This window comes from Pristiophorus japonicus, chromosome Y (genome assembly GCF_044704955.1).
Source record: "Pristiophorus japonicus isolate sPriJap1 chromosome Y, sPriJap1.hap1, whole genome shotgun sequence".
Classification (NCBI taxonomy): Eukaryota; Metazoa; Chordata; class Chondrichthyes; family Pristiophoridae; genus Pristiophorus; species Pristiophorus japonicus.
Genome location: NC_092011.1, coordinates 35,988,460 through 36,002,612, shown reverse-complemented (window position 1 = coordinate 36,002,612; position 14,153 = coordinate 35,988,460).

Here is a 14,153-nt window from a genome sequence, read left to right as displayed (position 1 = left end):
TGTGTTGTGTGAACTCTGGAGTGTGAGCGCTGTGTGTTGCGTGAAATCCGGAGTGTGAGCATTGTGTTTGAATCCGCCGGTGTGAAAGTTGTGTGTTTGAACTCAGGAGTGTGAGCACAGTGTGTGAATTCGGGAGTGTGAGCGCGTTGTGTTTTGTGAGCTCGGGAGAGTGAACACTCGGGAGTGTGAGCGCTGTGCGAACTTTGGGGAGTGAGCTCGTGTACTGTGAGCTTGAGAGTGTGAGCGCTGTGTGTTGTTTGAACTCGGGAGTGTGAGCGCTATGTGTTGTGTCAACTCGGAAGTGTGAGAGCTGAGTGTTGCGTGAAATCGGGAGTGTGAGCATTGTGTTTGAACCCGCTGGTGTGAACGGTGTGTGTTTGAACTCAGGAGTGTGAGCTCTTCCTGCTGTGTGAGCTCGAGAGTGTGTGCGCTTGGTGTTATGTGAACTCGGGAGTGTGAGTGCTGTGCGAACTTTGGGGTGTGAGCTCTTGTACTGCGAGTTTGAGAGTGTGCGCGCAGTGTGTTATGTGAACTCGGCAGTGAGAACGCACGAGTCGCAGTTTGTTGTGTGAATTCAGAAGTGTGAGATGTGTGTGTGAACTCTGGAGGCGCTATGTGTTGTGTGAACTCGTGAGTGTGAGCGCTGTGTGTGAACTCGGGAGTGTGAGCACGGGAGTCGTTGTGTGTTGTGTGAGCTCGGCAGTGTGAGCGATGTGTGAACTCAGGAGATTGAGTGTGTGTCAGCTCGGGAGTGTGAGAGGTGTGTGGTGTGAGCTCGGGAGTGAAAGCGCTGTGTGAACTCGGAAGTATGAGTGTTGTGTTAACTCGTGATTGTGAGCGCTATGTGTTGTGTGAGCTCGGGAGAGTGAGTACTCGGGAGTGTGAGCGCTGTGTGAACTTTGTGGTGAGAGCTCTTGTACTGTGAGCTTGAGAGTGTGAGCGCTGTGAGTTGTGTGAACTCGGGAGTGAGAACGCACTAGTCGCTGTGTGTTGTGTGAACTCGGAAGTGTGAGATGTGTGTGTGAACTCGGGAGTCGCTATGTGTTGTGTGAAATCGTGAGTGTGAGCGCTGTGTGTGAACTTGGGACTGTGAGCAGGGGAGTTGTTGTGTGTTGTGTGACCTCGGCAGTATGATCGATGTGTGAACTCCGAAGATTGAGTGTGTGTGAGCTCGTTGGTGTGAGAGGTGTGTGGTGTGAGCTCGGGAGTGTAAGCGCTGTGTGAACTCGGAAGTATGAGTGTTGGGTGAATTCGTGATTGTGAGCGTTTTGCGTTGTGTGAGCTTGGGTGTGTGAGCTCGGGAGTGTGACCGCTGTGTGTTGTGTGAGCTCGGGAGAGTGAACACTCGGGACTGTGAGCCTTGAGTGCTGTGTGAACTTGAGAGTGTCAACGCTGTGTGTGAACTCGCCGGTGTGAATGTTGTGTGTTTGAACTCAAGAGTTTGAAATCTTCATGCTGTGTGAGCTCGAGAGTGTTTGCGCTTCGTGTTACGTGAACTCGGGAGTGTGAGCACTGTGCGAACTTTGGGGTGTGTGCTCTTGTACTGCGAGCTTGAGAGTGTGAGCGTTGTGTTTTGTGTGAACCCGGGAGTTTGAGCACAGTATGTGAATTCGGGAGTGTGAGAGCGTGAGTCATTGTGTGTTGTGTGAACTCGCGAGTGTGAGCGCTGTGTGTGGAGTGAGCTCGGTAGTGTGAGCGCTGTGTGTTGTGTGAACTCGGGAGTGTGAGCGCTGTTTGTGAACCCGCCGGTGTGAACGTTGTGTGTTTGAACTCAGGAGTGTTAGCTCTTCGTGCTTTGTGAGCTCGAGAGTGTTTGCACTTGGTGTTATGTGAACTCGGGAGCGTGAGCGCTGTGCGAAGTTTGGGGTGTGAGCTCCTTGTACTGTGAGATTGAGAGTGTGAGTGCTGTGTGTTGTATGAACTCGGGAGTTTGAGCACAGTGTGTGACTTGAGCGCGTGTGTCATTGTGTGTTGTGTGCACTCGGGAGTGAGAATGCACGAGTCGCTGTGTGTTGTGTGAACTCGGAAGTGTGAGATGTGAGTGCGAACTCGGGAGTCGCTATGTGTTGTGTGAACTCATGAGTGTGAGCGCTGTGTGTTAACTCGGGAGTGTGAGCACGGGAGTCGTGTGGTGTGTGACCTCGGGAACATGAGCGATGTGTGAACTCAGGAGATTGAGTGTGTGTAAGCACGGGAGTATGAGAGGTGTGTGATGTGAGCTCGGGAGTGTAAGCACTGTGTTAACTCGGGAGTATGAGTGTTGTGTGAACTCGTGATTGTAAGCGTTTTGTGTTGTGTGAGCTCGGGTGTTTGAGCTCGGGATTGTGAGCGCTGTGTGTTATGTGAGCTCGGGAGAGTGAGCCCTCGGGTTTGTGATCGCTGTTCGAGATTTGGGTTGTGAGCTCTTGTACAGAGAGCTTGAGAGTGTGAGCGCTGTGTGTTGTGTGAACTCGGGAGTGTGAGCGCTATGTGTGGAGTGAACTCGGGAGTGTGAGCACTGTGCGTTGCGTGAACTCGGGATGTGAGCATTTTGTGTGAACCCGCCGGTGTGAACGTTGTGTGTTTGAACTCAGGAGTGTGAGCTCTTCGTGATGTGTGAGCTCGAGAGTGTGTGCGTTGGTGTTATGTGAACTCGGGAATGTGAGCGCAGTGCGAACTTTAGGGTGTCAACTATTGCACTGTGAGCTTGAGATTCTGAGCGCTGTGTGTTGTGTGAACTCTGGAGTGTGAGCGCTGTGTGTTGCGTGAAATCCGGAGTGTGAGCATTGTGTTTGAATCCGCCGGTGTGAAAGTTGTGTATTTGAACTCAGGAGTGTGAGCACAGTGTGTGAATTCGGGAGTGTGAGCGCATTGTGTTTTGTGAGCTCGGGAGAGTGAACACTCGGGAGTGTGAGCGCTGTGCGAACTTTGGGGAGTGAGCTCGTGTACTGTGAGCTTGAGAGTGTGAGCGCTGTGTGTTGTTTGAACTCGGGAGTGTGAGCGCTGTGTGTTGTGTCAACTCGGAAGTGTGAGAGCTGAGTGTTGCGTGAAATCGGGAGTGTGAGCATTGTGTTTGAACCCGCTGGTGTGAACGGTGTGTGTTTGAACTCAGGAGTGTGAGCTCTTCCTGCTGTGTGAGCTCGAGAGTGTGTGCGCTTGGTGTTATGTGAACTCGGGAGTGTGAGTGCTGTGCGAACTTTGGGGTGTGAGCTCTTGTACTGCGAGTTTGAGAGTGTGAGCGCAGTGTGTTATGTGAACTCGGCAGTGAGAACGCACGAGTCGCTGTGTGTTGTGTGAATTCAGAAGTGTGAGATGTGTGTGTGAACTTGGGAGGCGCTATGTGTTGTGTGAACTCGTGAGTGTGAGCGCTGTGTGTGAACTCGGGAGTGTGAGCACGGGAGTCGTTGTGTGTTGTGTGAGCTCGGCAGTGTGAGCGATGTGTGAACTCAGGAGATTGAGTGTGTGTCAGCTCGGGAGTGTGAGAGGTGTGTGGTGTGAGCTCGGGAGTGAAAGCGCTGTGTGAACTCGGAAGTATGAGTGTTGTGTTAACTCGTGATTGTGAGCGCTATGTGTTGTGTGAGCTCGGGAGAGTGAGTACTCGGGAGTGTGAGCGCTGTGTGAACTTTGTGGTGAGAGCTCTTGTACTGTGAGCTTGAGAGTGTGAACGCTGTGTGTTGTGTGAACGCGGGAGTGTGAGCGCTGTGTGTTGCGTGAACTCGGGAGTGTGAGTATTGTGTGTCAACCCGCCGGTGTGAACGTTGTGTGTTTGAACTCAGGAGTGTGAGCTCTACGTGATGTGTAAGCTCGAGATTGTGTGCGCTTGCTGTTATGTGAACTCGGGAATGTGAGCGTAGTGTGAACCTTGGGGTGTGAGCTATTGTACTGTGAGCTTGAGAGTGTGAGCGCTATGTGTGGATTGAACTCAGGAGAGTTAGCGCTGTGTGTGAACCCACTGGTGTGAACGTTGTTTGTTATGAACTCAGGATTGTGAGCTCGGGAGTGAGAACGCACGAGTCGCTGTGTGTAGTGTGAAATCGGAAGTGTGAGATGTGTGTGTGAACTCGGGAGTCGCTATGTGTTGTGTGAAATCGTGAGTGTGAGCGCTGTGTGTGAACTTGGGAGTGTGAGCAGGGGAGTTGTTGTGTGTTGTGTGACCTCGGGAGTATGCGCGATGTGTGAACTCCAGAGATTGAGTGTGTGTGAGCTCGGGAGTGTGAGAGGTGTGTGGTGTGAGCTCGGGAGTGTAAGCGCTGTGTGAACTCGGAAGTTTGAGTGTTGGGTGAATTCGTGATTGTGAGCGTTTTGCGTTGTGTGAGCTCGGGTGTGTGAGCTCGGGAGTGTGACCGCTGTGTGTTGTGTGAGCTCGGGAGAGTGAGCACTCGGGACTGTGAGCCTTGAGTGCTGTGTGAACTTGAGAGTGTCAACGCTGTGTGTGAACTCGCCGGTGTGAATGTTGTGTGCTTGAACTCAGGAGTGTGAGCTCATCATGCTGTGTGAGCTCGAGAGTGTTTGCGATTGGTGTTAGGTGAACTCGGGAGTGTGAGCACTGTGCGAAATTTGGGGTGTGTGCTCTTGTACTACGAGCATGAGAGTGTGAGCGCTGTGTGTTGTGTGAACCCGGGAGTTTGAGCACAGTATGTGAATTCGGGAGTGTGAGAGCGTGAGTCATTGTGTGTTGTGTGAACTCGCGAGTGTAAGCGCTGTGTGTGTAGTGAGCTCGGGAGTGTGAGCGCTGTGTATTGTGTGAACTCGGGAGTGTGAGCGCTGTGTGTGAACCCGCCGGTGTGAACGTTGTGTGTTTGAACTCAGTAGTGTTAGCTCTTCGTGCTTTGTGAGCTCGAGAGTATTTGCGCTTGGTGTTATGTGAACTCGGGAGCGTGAGCGCTGTGCGAAGTTTGGGGTGTGAGCTCTTGTACTGTGAGATTGAGAGTGTGAGCGCTGTGTGTTGTATGAACTCGGGAGTTTGAGCACAGTGTGTGACTTGAGCGCGTGTGTCATTGTGTGTTGTGTGCACTCGGGAGTGAGAACGCACGAGTCGCTGTGTGTTGTGTGAACTCGGAAGTGTGAGATGTGAGTGTGAACTCGGGAGTCGCTATGTGTTGTGTGAACTCATGAGTGTGAGCGCTGTGTGTTAACTCGGGAGTGTGAGCACGGGAGTCGTGTGGAGTGTGACCTCGGGAACATGAGCGATGTGTGAACTCAGGAGATTGAGTGTGTGTAAGCACGGGAGTGCGAGAGGTGTGTGATGTGAGCTCGGGAGTGTAAGCGCAGTGTGAACTCGGGAGTGTGTGTTGTGTGAACTCGTGATTGTAAGCGTTTTGTGTTGTGTGAGCTCGGGTGTTTGAGCGCGGAAGTGTGAGCGCTGTGTGTTATGTGAGCTCGGGAGAGTGAGCCCTCGGGTTTGTGATCGCTGTTCGAACTTTGGGTTGTGAGCTCTTGTACTGTGAGCTTGAGAGTGTGAGCGCTGTGTGTTGTGTGAACTCGGGAGTGTGAGTGCTGTGTGTGGAGTGAACTCGGGAGTGTGAGCACTGTGCGTTACGTGCAATCGGGAGTGTGAGCATTATGTGTGAACCCGCCGGTGTGAACGTTGTGTGTTTGAACTCAGGAGTGTGAGCTCTTCGTGATGTGTGAGCTCGAGTGTGTGTGCGCTTGGTGTTATGTGAACTCGGGAATGTGAGCGCAGTGCGAACTTTAGGGTGTCAACTATTGCACTGTGAGCTTGAGATTCTGAGCGCTGTGTGTTGTTTGAACTTTGGAGTGTGAGCACTGTGTGTTGCGTGAAATGGGATGTGTGAGCATTGTGTTTGAACCCGCCGGTGTGAACGTTGTGTGTTTGAACTCAGGAGTGTGAGCACAGTGTGTGAATTCGGGAGTGTGAGCACGTTGTGTTTTGTGAGCTCGGGAGAGTGAACACTCGGGAGTGTGAGCCCTGTGCGAACTTTGGGGAGTGAGCTCTTGTACTGTGAGCTTGAGAGTGTGAGCGCTGTGTGTTGTGTGAACTCGGGAGTGTGAGCGCTGTGTGTTGTGTCAACTCGGGAGTGTAAGAGCTGAGTGTTGCGTGAAATCGGGAGTGTGAGCATTGTGTTTGAACCCGCAGGTGTGAACGTTGTGTGTTTGAACTCAGGAGTGTGAGCTGTTCCTGCTGTGTGAGCTCGAGAGTGTGTGCGTTTGGTGTTATGTGAACTCGGGAGTGTGAGTGCTGTGCGAACTTTGGGGTGTGAGCTCTTGTACTGCGAGTTTGAGAGAGTGAGCGCTGTGTGTTGTGTGAACTCGGCAGTGAGAACGCACGAGTCGCTGTGTGTTGTGTGAATTCAGAAGTGTGAGATGTGTGTGTGAACTAGGGAGTCGCTATGTGTTGAGTGAACTCGTGAGTGTGAGCGCTGTGTGTGAACTCGGGAGTGTGAGCACGGGAGTCGTTGTGTGTTGTGTGAGCTCGGCAGTGTGAGCGATGTGTGAACTCAGGAGATTGAGTGTGTGTGAGCTCGGGAGTGTGAGAGGTGTGTGGTGTGAGCTCGGGAGTGTAAGCGCTGTGTGAACTCGGAAGTATGAGTGTTGTCTGAACTCGTGATTGTGAGCACTATGTGTTGTGCGAGCTCGGGAGAGTGAGCACCCGGGAGTGTGAGCGCTGTGTGAAATTTGTGGTCAGAGCTCTTGTACTGTGAGCTTGAGAGTGTGAGCGCTCTGTGTTGTGTGAACTCGGGAGTGTGAGCGCTGTGTGTGAACTCGCTGGTGTGAACGTTGTGTGTTTGAACTCAGGAGTGTGAGCTCTTCCTGCTGTGTGAGCTCGAGAGTGTGTGCGCTTGGTATTATGTGAACTCGGGAGTGTGCGCGCTGTGCGAACATTGGGATGTGAGCTCTTGTACTGTGAGCTTGAGAGTGTGAGCGCTTAGTGTTGTGTGAACTCGGGAATGTGAGCGCTGTGTGTTGTGTGAACTCGGGAGTGTGAGCGCTGTGTGTTGTGTGAACTCGGGATTGTGCGCGCTGTGTGTTGCTTGAAATCGAGAGTGTGAGCATTGTGTTTGAACCCGCCGGTGTGAACGTTGTTTGTTTGAACTCAGGAGTGTCAGCTCTTCCTGCTGTGTGAGCTCGAGAATGTGTGCGCTTGGTGTTATGTGAACTCGGGAGTGTGAGCGATGTGCGAACGTTGGGGATTGAGCTCTTGTACTGCGAGTTTGAGAGTGTGAGCGCTGTGTGTTGTGTGAACTCGGGAGTGAGAACGCACGAGTTGCTGTGTGTTGTTTGAACTCGGAAGTGTGAGATGTGTGTGTGAACTCGGGAGTCGCTATGTGTTGTGTGAAATCGTGAGTGTGAGCGCTATGTGTGAACTCGGGAGTGTGAGCAGGGGAGTTGTTGTGTGTTGTGTGACCTCGGCAGTATGAGCGATGTGCGAACTCCGGATATTGAATGTGTGTGAGCTCGGGAGTGTGAGAGGTGTGTGGTGTGAGCTTGGGAGTGTAAGCGCTGTGTGAACTCGGAAGTATGAGTGTTGGGTGAATTCGTGATTGTGAGCGTTTTGCGTTATGTGAGCTCGGGTGTGTGAGCTCGGGAGTGTGACCGCTGTGTGTTGTGTGAGCTCGGGAGAGTGAGCACTCGGGACTGTGAGCCTTGAGTGCTGTGTGAACTGGAGAGTGTCAGCGCTGTGTGTGAACTCACCGGTGTGAATGTTGTGCGTTTGAATTCAGGAGTGTGAGCTCTTCATGCTGTGTGAGCTCGTCAGTGTTTACGCTTGGTGTTACGTGAACTCGGGAGTGTGAGCACTGTGCGAACTTTGGGGTGTGTGCTCTTGTACTGTGAGCTTGAGAGTGTGAGCGCTGTGTGTTGTGTGAACCCGGGAGTTTGAGCACAGTATGTGAATTCCGGAGTGTGAGAGCGTGAGTCATTGTGTGTTGTGTGAACTCGCGAGTGTGAGCGCTGTGTGTCGAGTGAACTCGGGAGTGTGAGCGCTGTGTGTTGTGTGAACTCGGGAGTGTGAGCACTGTGTGTGAACCCGCCGGTGTGAACGTGGTGTGTTTGAACTCAGTAGTGTTAGCTCTTTGTGCTGTGTGAACTCGAGAGTGTTTGCCCTTGGTGTTATGTGAACTCGGGAGCGTGAGCGCTGTGCGAAGTTTGGGGTGTGAGCTCTTGTACTGTGAGATTGAGAGTGTGAGCGCTGTGTGTTCTATGAACTCGGGAGTTTGAGCACAGTGTGTGAGTGAGCGCGTGTGTCATTTTGTGTTGTGTGCACTCGGGAGTCAGAACGCACGAGTCGCTGTGTTTTGTGTTAACTCGGACGTGTGAGATGTGAGTGTGAACTCGGGAGTCGCTATGTGTTGTGTGAACTCATGAGTGTGAGCGCTGTGTGTTAACTCGGGAGTGTGTGCACGGGAGTCGTGTGGTGTGTGACCTCGGGAACGTGAGCGATGTGTGAATTCAGGAGTTTGAGTGTGTGTACGCACGGGAGTATGAGAGGTGTGTGATGTGAGCTCGGGAGTGTAAGCGCTGTGTGAACTCGGGAGTATGAGTGTTGTGTGAACTCGTGATTGTAAGCGTTTTGTGTTGTGTGAGCTCGGGTGTTTGAGTTCGGGATTGTGAGCGCTGTGTGTTATGTGAGCTCGGGAGAGTGAGCCCTCGGGTTTGTGAGCGCTGTTCGAACTTTGGGTTGTGAGCTCTTCTACTGTGAGCTTGAGAGTGTGAGCGCTATGTGTTGTGTGAAATCGGGAGTGTGAGCGCTGTGTGTGGAGTGAACTCGGGAATGTGAGCACTGTGCGTTGTGTGAACATGGGAGTGTGAGCATTGTGTGTGAACCCGCCGGTGTGAACGTTGTGTGTTTGAACTCAAGAGTGTGAGCTCTTCGTGATGTGTGAGCTCGAGAGTGTGTGCGCTTGGTGTTATGTGAACTCGGGAATGTGAGTGCAGTGCGAACTTTAGGGTGTGAACTATTGCACTGTGAGCTTGAGAGTCTGAGCGCTGTGTGTTGTGTGAACTCTGGAGTGTGAGCGCTGTGTGTTGCGTGAAATCGGGAGTGTGAGCATTGTGTTTTAACCCGCCGGTGTGAACGTTGTGAGTTTGAACTCAGGAGTGTGAGCGCTTCCTGCTGTGTGAGCTCGAGAGTGTGTGCGCTTGGTGTTATGTGAACTCGGGAGTGTGAGCGCTGTGCGAACTTTGGGGTGTGAGCTCTTGTACTGTGAGCTTGAGAGTGTGAGCGCTGTGTGTTGTGTGAACATTGGAGTGTGAGCACAGTGTGTGAATTCGGAAGTGTGAGCGCGTTGTGTTTTGTGAGCTCGGGAGAGTGAACACTCGGGAGTGTGAGCACTGTGCGAACTTTGGGGAGTGAGCTCTTGTACTGTGAGCTTGAGAGTGTGAGCGCTGTGTGTTGTGTAAACTCGGGAGTGTGAGCGCTGTGTGTTTTGTGAACTCGGGAGTGTGAGAGCTGAGTGATGCGTGAAATCGTGAGTGTGAGCATTGTGTTTGAACTCGCCGGTATGAACGTTGTGTGTTTGAACTCAGGAGTGTGAGCTCTTCCTGCTGTGTGAGCTCGAGAGTGTGTGGGCTTGGTGTTATGTGAACTCGGGAGTGTGAGTGCTGTGCGAACTTCGGTGTGTGAGCTCTTGTACTGCGAATTTGAGAGTGTGAGCGCTGTGTATTGTGTGAACTCGGGAGTGAGAACGCACGAGTCGCTGTGTGTTGTGTGAATTCAGAAGTGTGAGATGTGTGTGTGAACTCGGGAGTCGCTATGTGTTGTGTGATCTCGTGAGTGTCAGCGCTGTGTGTGAATTCGGGAGTGTGAGCACGGGAGTCGTTGTGTGTTGTGTGAGCTCGGCAGTGTGAGCGATGTGTGAACTCCGGAGATTGAGTGTGTGTGAGCTCGGGAGTGTGAGAGGTGTGTGGTGTGAGCTCGGGAGTGTAAGCGCTGTGTGAACTCGGAAGTATGAGTGTTGTGTGAACTCGTGATTGTGAGCGCTATGTGTTGTGTGAGCTTTGTGGTGAGCGCTCTTATACTGTGAGCTTGAGAGTGTGAGCGCTGTGTGTTGTGTGAACGCGGGAGTGTGAGCGCTGTGTGTTGCGTGAACTCGTGAGTGTGAGTATTGTGTGTGAACCCGCCGGCGTGAACGTTGTGTGTTTGAACTCAGGAGTGTGAGCTCTTCGTGATGTGTGAGCTCGAGATTGTGTGCGCTTGCTGTTATGTGAACTCGGGAATGTGAGCGCAGTGTGAACCTTGGGGTGTGAGCTATTGTACTGTGAGCTTAAGAGTTTGAGCGCTATGTGTGGATTGAACTCGGGAGTGTGAGCGCTGTGTGTTGTGTGAACTCGGGAGTGTGAGCGCTGTGTGTGAACCCGCTGGTGTGAACGTTAATTGTTATGAACTCAGGATTGTGAGCTCTTCATGCTGTGTGAGCCCGAGAGTGTATGCACTTGGTATTATGTGAACTCTGGAGTGTGAGCGCTGTGCGAACTTTGGGATGTGAGCTCTTGTACTGTGAGCTTGAGAGTGTGAGCGCGGTGTGTTGTGTGAACTCTTGAGTGCGAGCGCTGTGTATTGTGTGAGTTCGGGCGTGTGAACGATGTGTGTTGTGTGAACTCGGGATTCATTGTGTGAACTCGGCAGTGTGGACGCGGGAGTCGTTGAGTGTTGTGTCAATTCGGGAGTGTGAGTGCTGTGTATTGTATGAACGCAGGAGTCGCTGTGTGCTGTGTGAACTCGGGAGTGTGAGCACTGTGTGTTGTGTGAACTCGGGAGTGTGAGCGCTGTGTGTTGTGTGAACTTGGGAGTGTGATGGCTGTGTGTGAACCCGCTGGTGTGAACATTGTTTGTTATGAACTCAGGATTGTGAGCTCTTCATGCTGTGTGAGCTCGAGAGTGTATGCGCCTGGTATTATGTGAACTCTGGAGTGCGAGCGCTGTGTGTTGTGTGAGCTCGGGAGTGTGAACGATGTGTGTTGTGTGAACTCGGGATTCATTGTATGAACTCGGCAGTGGGAACACGCGAGTCGTTGAGTGTTGTGTCATTTCGGGAGTGTGAGCGCGTTGTGTTTTGTGAGCTCGGGAGAATGAACACTCGGGAGTGTGAGCGCTGTGCGAACAGTGGGGTGTGAGCTCTTGTACTGTGAGCTTGAGAGTGTGAGTGCTGTGTGTTGTGTGAACTCGGGAGTGTGAGCGCTGTGTGTTGTGTGAACTCGGGAGTGTGAGCGCTGTGTGTTGTGTGAACCCGGGAGTGTGAGCGCTGTGTGTTATGTGAGCTCGTGAGTGTGAGCACTCGGGAGTGTGAGCGCTGTTCGAACTTTGGGTTGTGAGCTCTTGTACAGTGAGCTTGAGAGTGTGAGCGCTGTGTGCTTTGTGAACTCGGGAGTGTCAGTGCTGTATTTGGAGTGAACTCGGGAGTGTGAGCACTGTGTGTTGCGTGAACTCGGGAGTGTGAGCATTGTGTGTGAACCCGCCGGTGTGAACGTTGTGTATTTGAACTCAGGAGTGTGAGCTCTTCGTGATGTGCGAGCTCGAGACTGTGTGCGCTTGGTGTTACGTGAACTCGGGAATGTGAGCGCAGTGTGTTGTGTGAACTCGGGAGTGTGAGTGCTGTCTGTGGAGTGAAGTCGGGAGTGTGAGCGCTGTTTGTGACCCGCTGGTGTGAACGTTGTTTGTTATGAACTCAGGATTGTGAGCTCTTCATGCTGTGTGAGATCGAGAGTGTGTGCACTTGTTATTATGTGAACTCGTGAGTGTGAGCGCTGTGCGAACTTTGGGATGTGAGCTCTTGTACTGCGAACTTGACAGTGTCAGCGCTGTGTGTTGTGTGAACTCTGGCGTGCGAGCGCTGTGTGTTGTGTGAGCTCGGGCGTGTGAATGATGTGTGTTGTGTGAACTCGGGATTCATTGTGTGAACTCGGCAGTGTGGACGCGGGAGTCGTTGAGTGTTGTGTCAATTCATGGGTGTGAGTGCTGTGTGTTGTATGAACGCAGGAGTCGCTGTGTGTTGTGTGAACGCGGGAGTGTGAGCGCTGTGCGAACTTTGGGGTATGAGCTCTTGTACTGTGAGCTTGAGAGTGTGAGCGCTGTGTGTTGTGTGAACTCGGGAGTGTGAGCGCTGTGTGTTGTGTGAACTCGGGAGTGTGAGCGCTGTGTGTTATGTGAGCTTGGGAGAGTGAGCACTCGGGAGTGTGAGCGCTGTTCGAACTTTGCGTTGTGAGCTCTTGTACAGTGAGCTTGAGAGTGTGAGCGCTGTGTGCTTTGTGAACTCGGGAATGTGAGCGCTGTGTGTGGATTAAACTCCGAAGTGTGAGCACTGTGTATTGTGTGAAATCGGGAGTGTGAACATTGTGTGTGAACCCGCCGCTGCGAACGTTGTGTGTTTGAACTCAGGAGTGTGAGCTCTTCATGCTGTGTGAGCTCTAGAGTGTCTGCGCTTGGTATTATGTGAACTCGGGTGTGTGAGCGCTCCGCGAACTTTGGGATGTGAGCTCTTGTACTGTGAGCTTGAGAGTGTGAGCGCTGTGTGTTGTGTGAATTCGGGAGTGAGAACGCACTAGTCGCTGTGTGTTGTGTGAACTCGGAAGTGTGATATGTGTGTGTGAATTCGGGAGTCGCTATGTGTTGTGTGAACTCGTGAGTGTGAGCGCTGTGTGTGAACTCGGGAGTGTGAGTGTTTTGTGAACTCGTGATTGTGAGTGCTTTGTGTTGTGTGAGCTTGGGAGGCTGAGCACTCGGGAATGTGAGCGCTGTGCGAACTTTGGGGTGTGAGCTCTTGAAGTGTGAGCTTGAGAGTGTGAGCGCTGTGTGTTGTGTTAATGCAGGAGTGTGAGCGCTGTGTGTGGAGTGAACTCGGGATTGTGAGCGCTGTGTGTTGCGTGAACTCGGATGTGTGAGCATTGTGTGTGAACCCGCCGGTGTGAACGTTGTGTGTTTGAACTCAGGAGTGTGAGCTCTTCGTGATGTGTGAGCTCGAGAGTGTTTGCGCTTGGTGTTATGTGAACTCGGGAAAGTGAGCGCAGTGCGAACTGTGGGGTGTGTGCTATTGTATTGTGAGCTTGAGAGTATGAGCGCTATGTGTGGATTGAACTCAGTAGTATGAGCGCTGTGTGTTTTGTGAACTCGGGAGTGTGAGCACTGTTTGTGAACCCGCCGGTGTGAACGTTGTGTGTTTGAACTCAGGAGTGTGAGCTCTTTGTGATGTGTGAGCTCGAGAGTGTGTGCGCTTGGTGTTATGTGAACTAAGGAATGTGAGCGCAGTGCGAACTTTGGGTTGTGAGCTATTGTACTGTGAGCTTGAGAGTGTGAGCACTATGTCTGGATTGACCTCGGGAGTGTGAGCGCTGTGTGTTGTGTGAACTCGGGAGTGTGAGCACTGTATGTGAACCCGCTGTTGTGAACGTTGTTTGCTATGAACTCAGGATTGTGAGCTCTTCATGCTGTGTGAGCTCGAGAGTGTGTGCGCTTGGTATTATGTGAACTCGGGAGTGTGAGCGCTGTGCGAACTTTGGGATGTGAGCTCTTGTACTGTGAACTCGGGAGTGTGAGCGCTGTGTGTTGTGTGAACTCGGGAGAGTGAGCGCTGTGTGTTGTGTGAACTCGGGAGTGTGAGCGATGTGTGTTGTGTGAAATCGAGAGTGTGAGCATTGTGTTTGAACCCGCCGGTGTGAACGTTGTGTGTTTGAACTCAGGAGTGACAGCTCGTCTTTCTGTGTGAGCTCGAGAGTGTGTGTGCTTGGTGTTATGTGAACTCGGGAGTGTGAGCGCTGTGCGAACTTTGGGATGTGAGCTCTTGTACTGCGTGTTTGAGAGTGTGAGCGCTGTGTGTTGTGTGAACTCGGGAGTGAGAACGCTCGAGTCGCGCTGTGTTGTGTGAAATCGGAAGTGTGCGATGTGTGTGTGAACTCGGGAGTCGCTATGTGTTGTGTGAACTCGTGAGTGTGAGCGCTGTGTGTGAACTCGGGAGTGTGAGCACGGGAGTTGAGTGTTTTGTGACCTCGGCAGTGTGAGTGATGTGTGAACTCAGGAGATTGAGTGTGTGTGAGCTCGGGAGTGTGAGAGGTGTGTGGTGTGATCTCGGAAGTGTAAGCGCTGTGTGAACGCAGAAGTATGAGTTTTGTGTGAACTCGTGATTGTGAGCGTTTTGTGTTGTGTGAGCTCGGGCGAGTGAGCACTCGGGACTGTGAGCGTTGTGTGCTGTGTGAACTCGGGAGTGTCAACGCTGTGTGTGAAC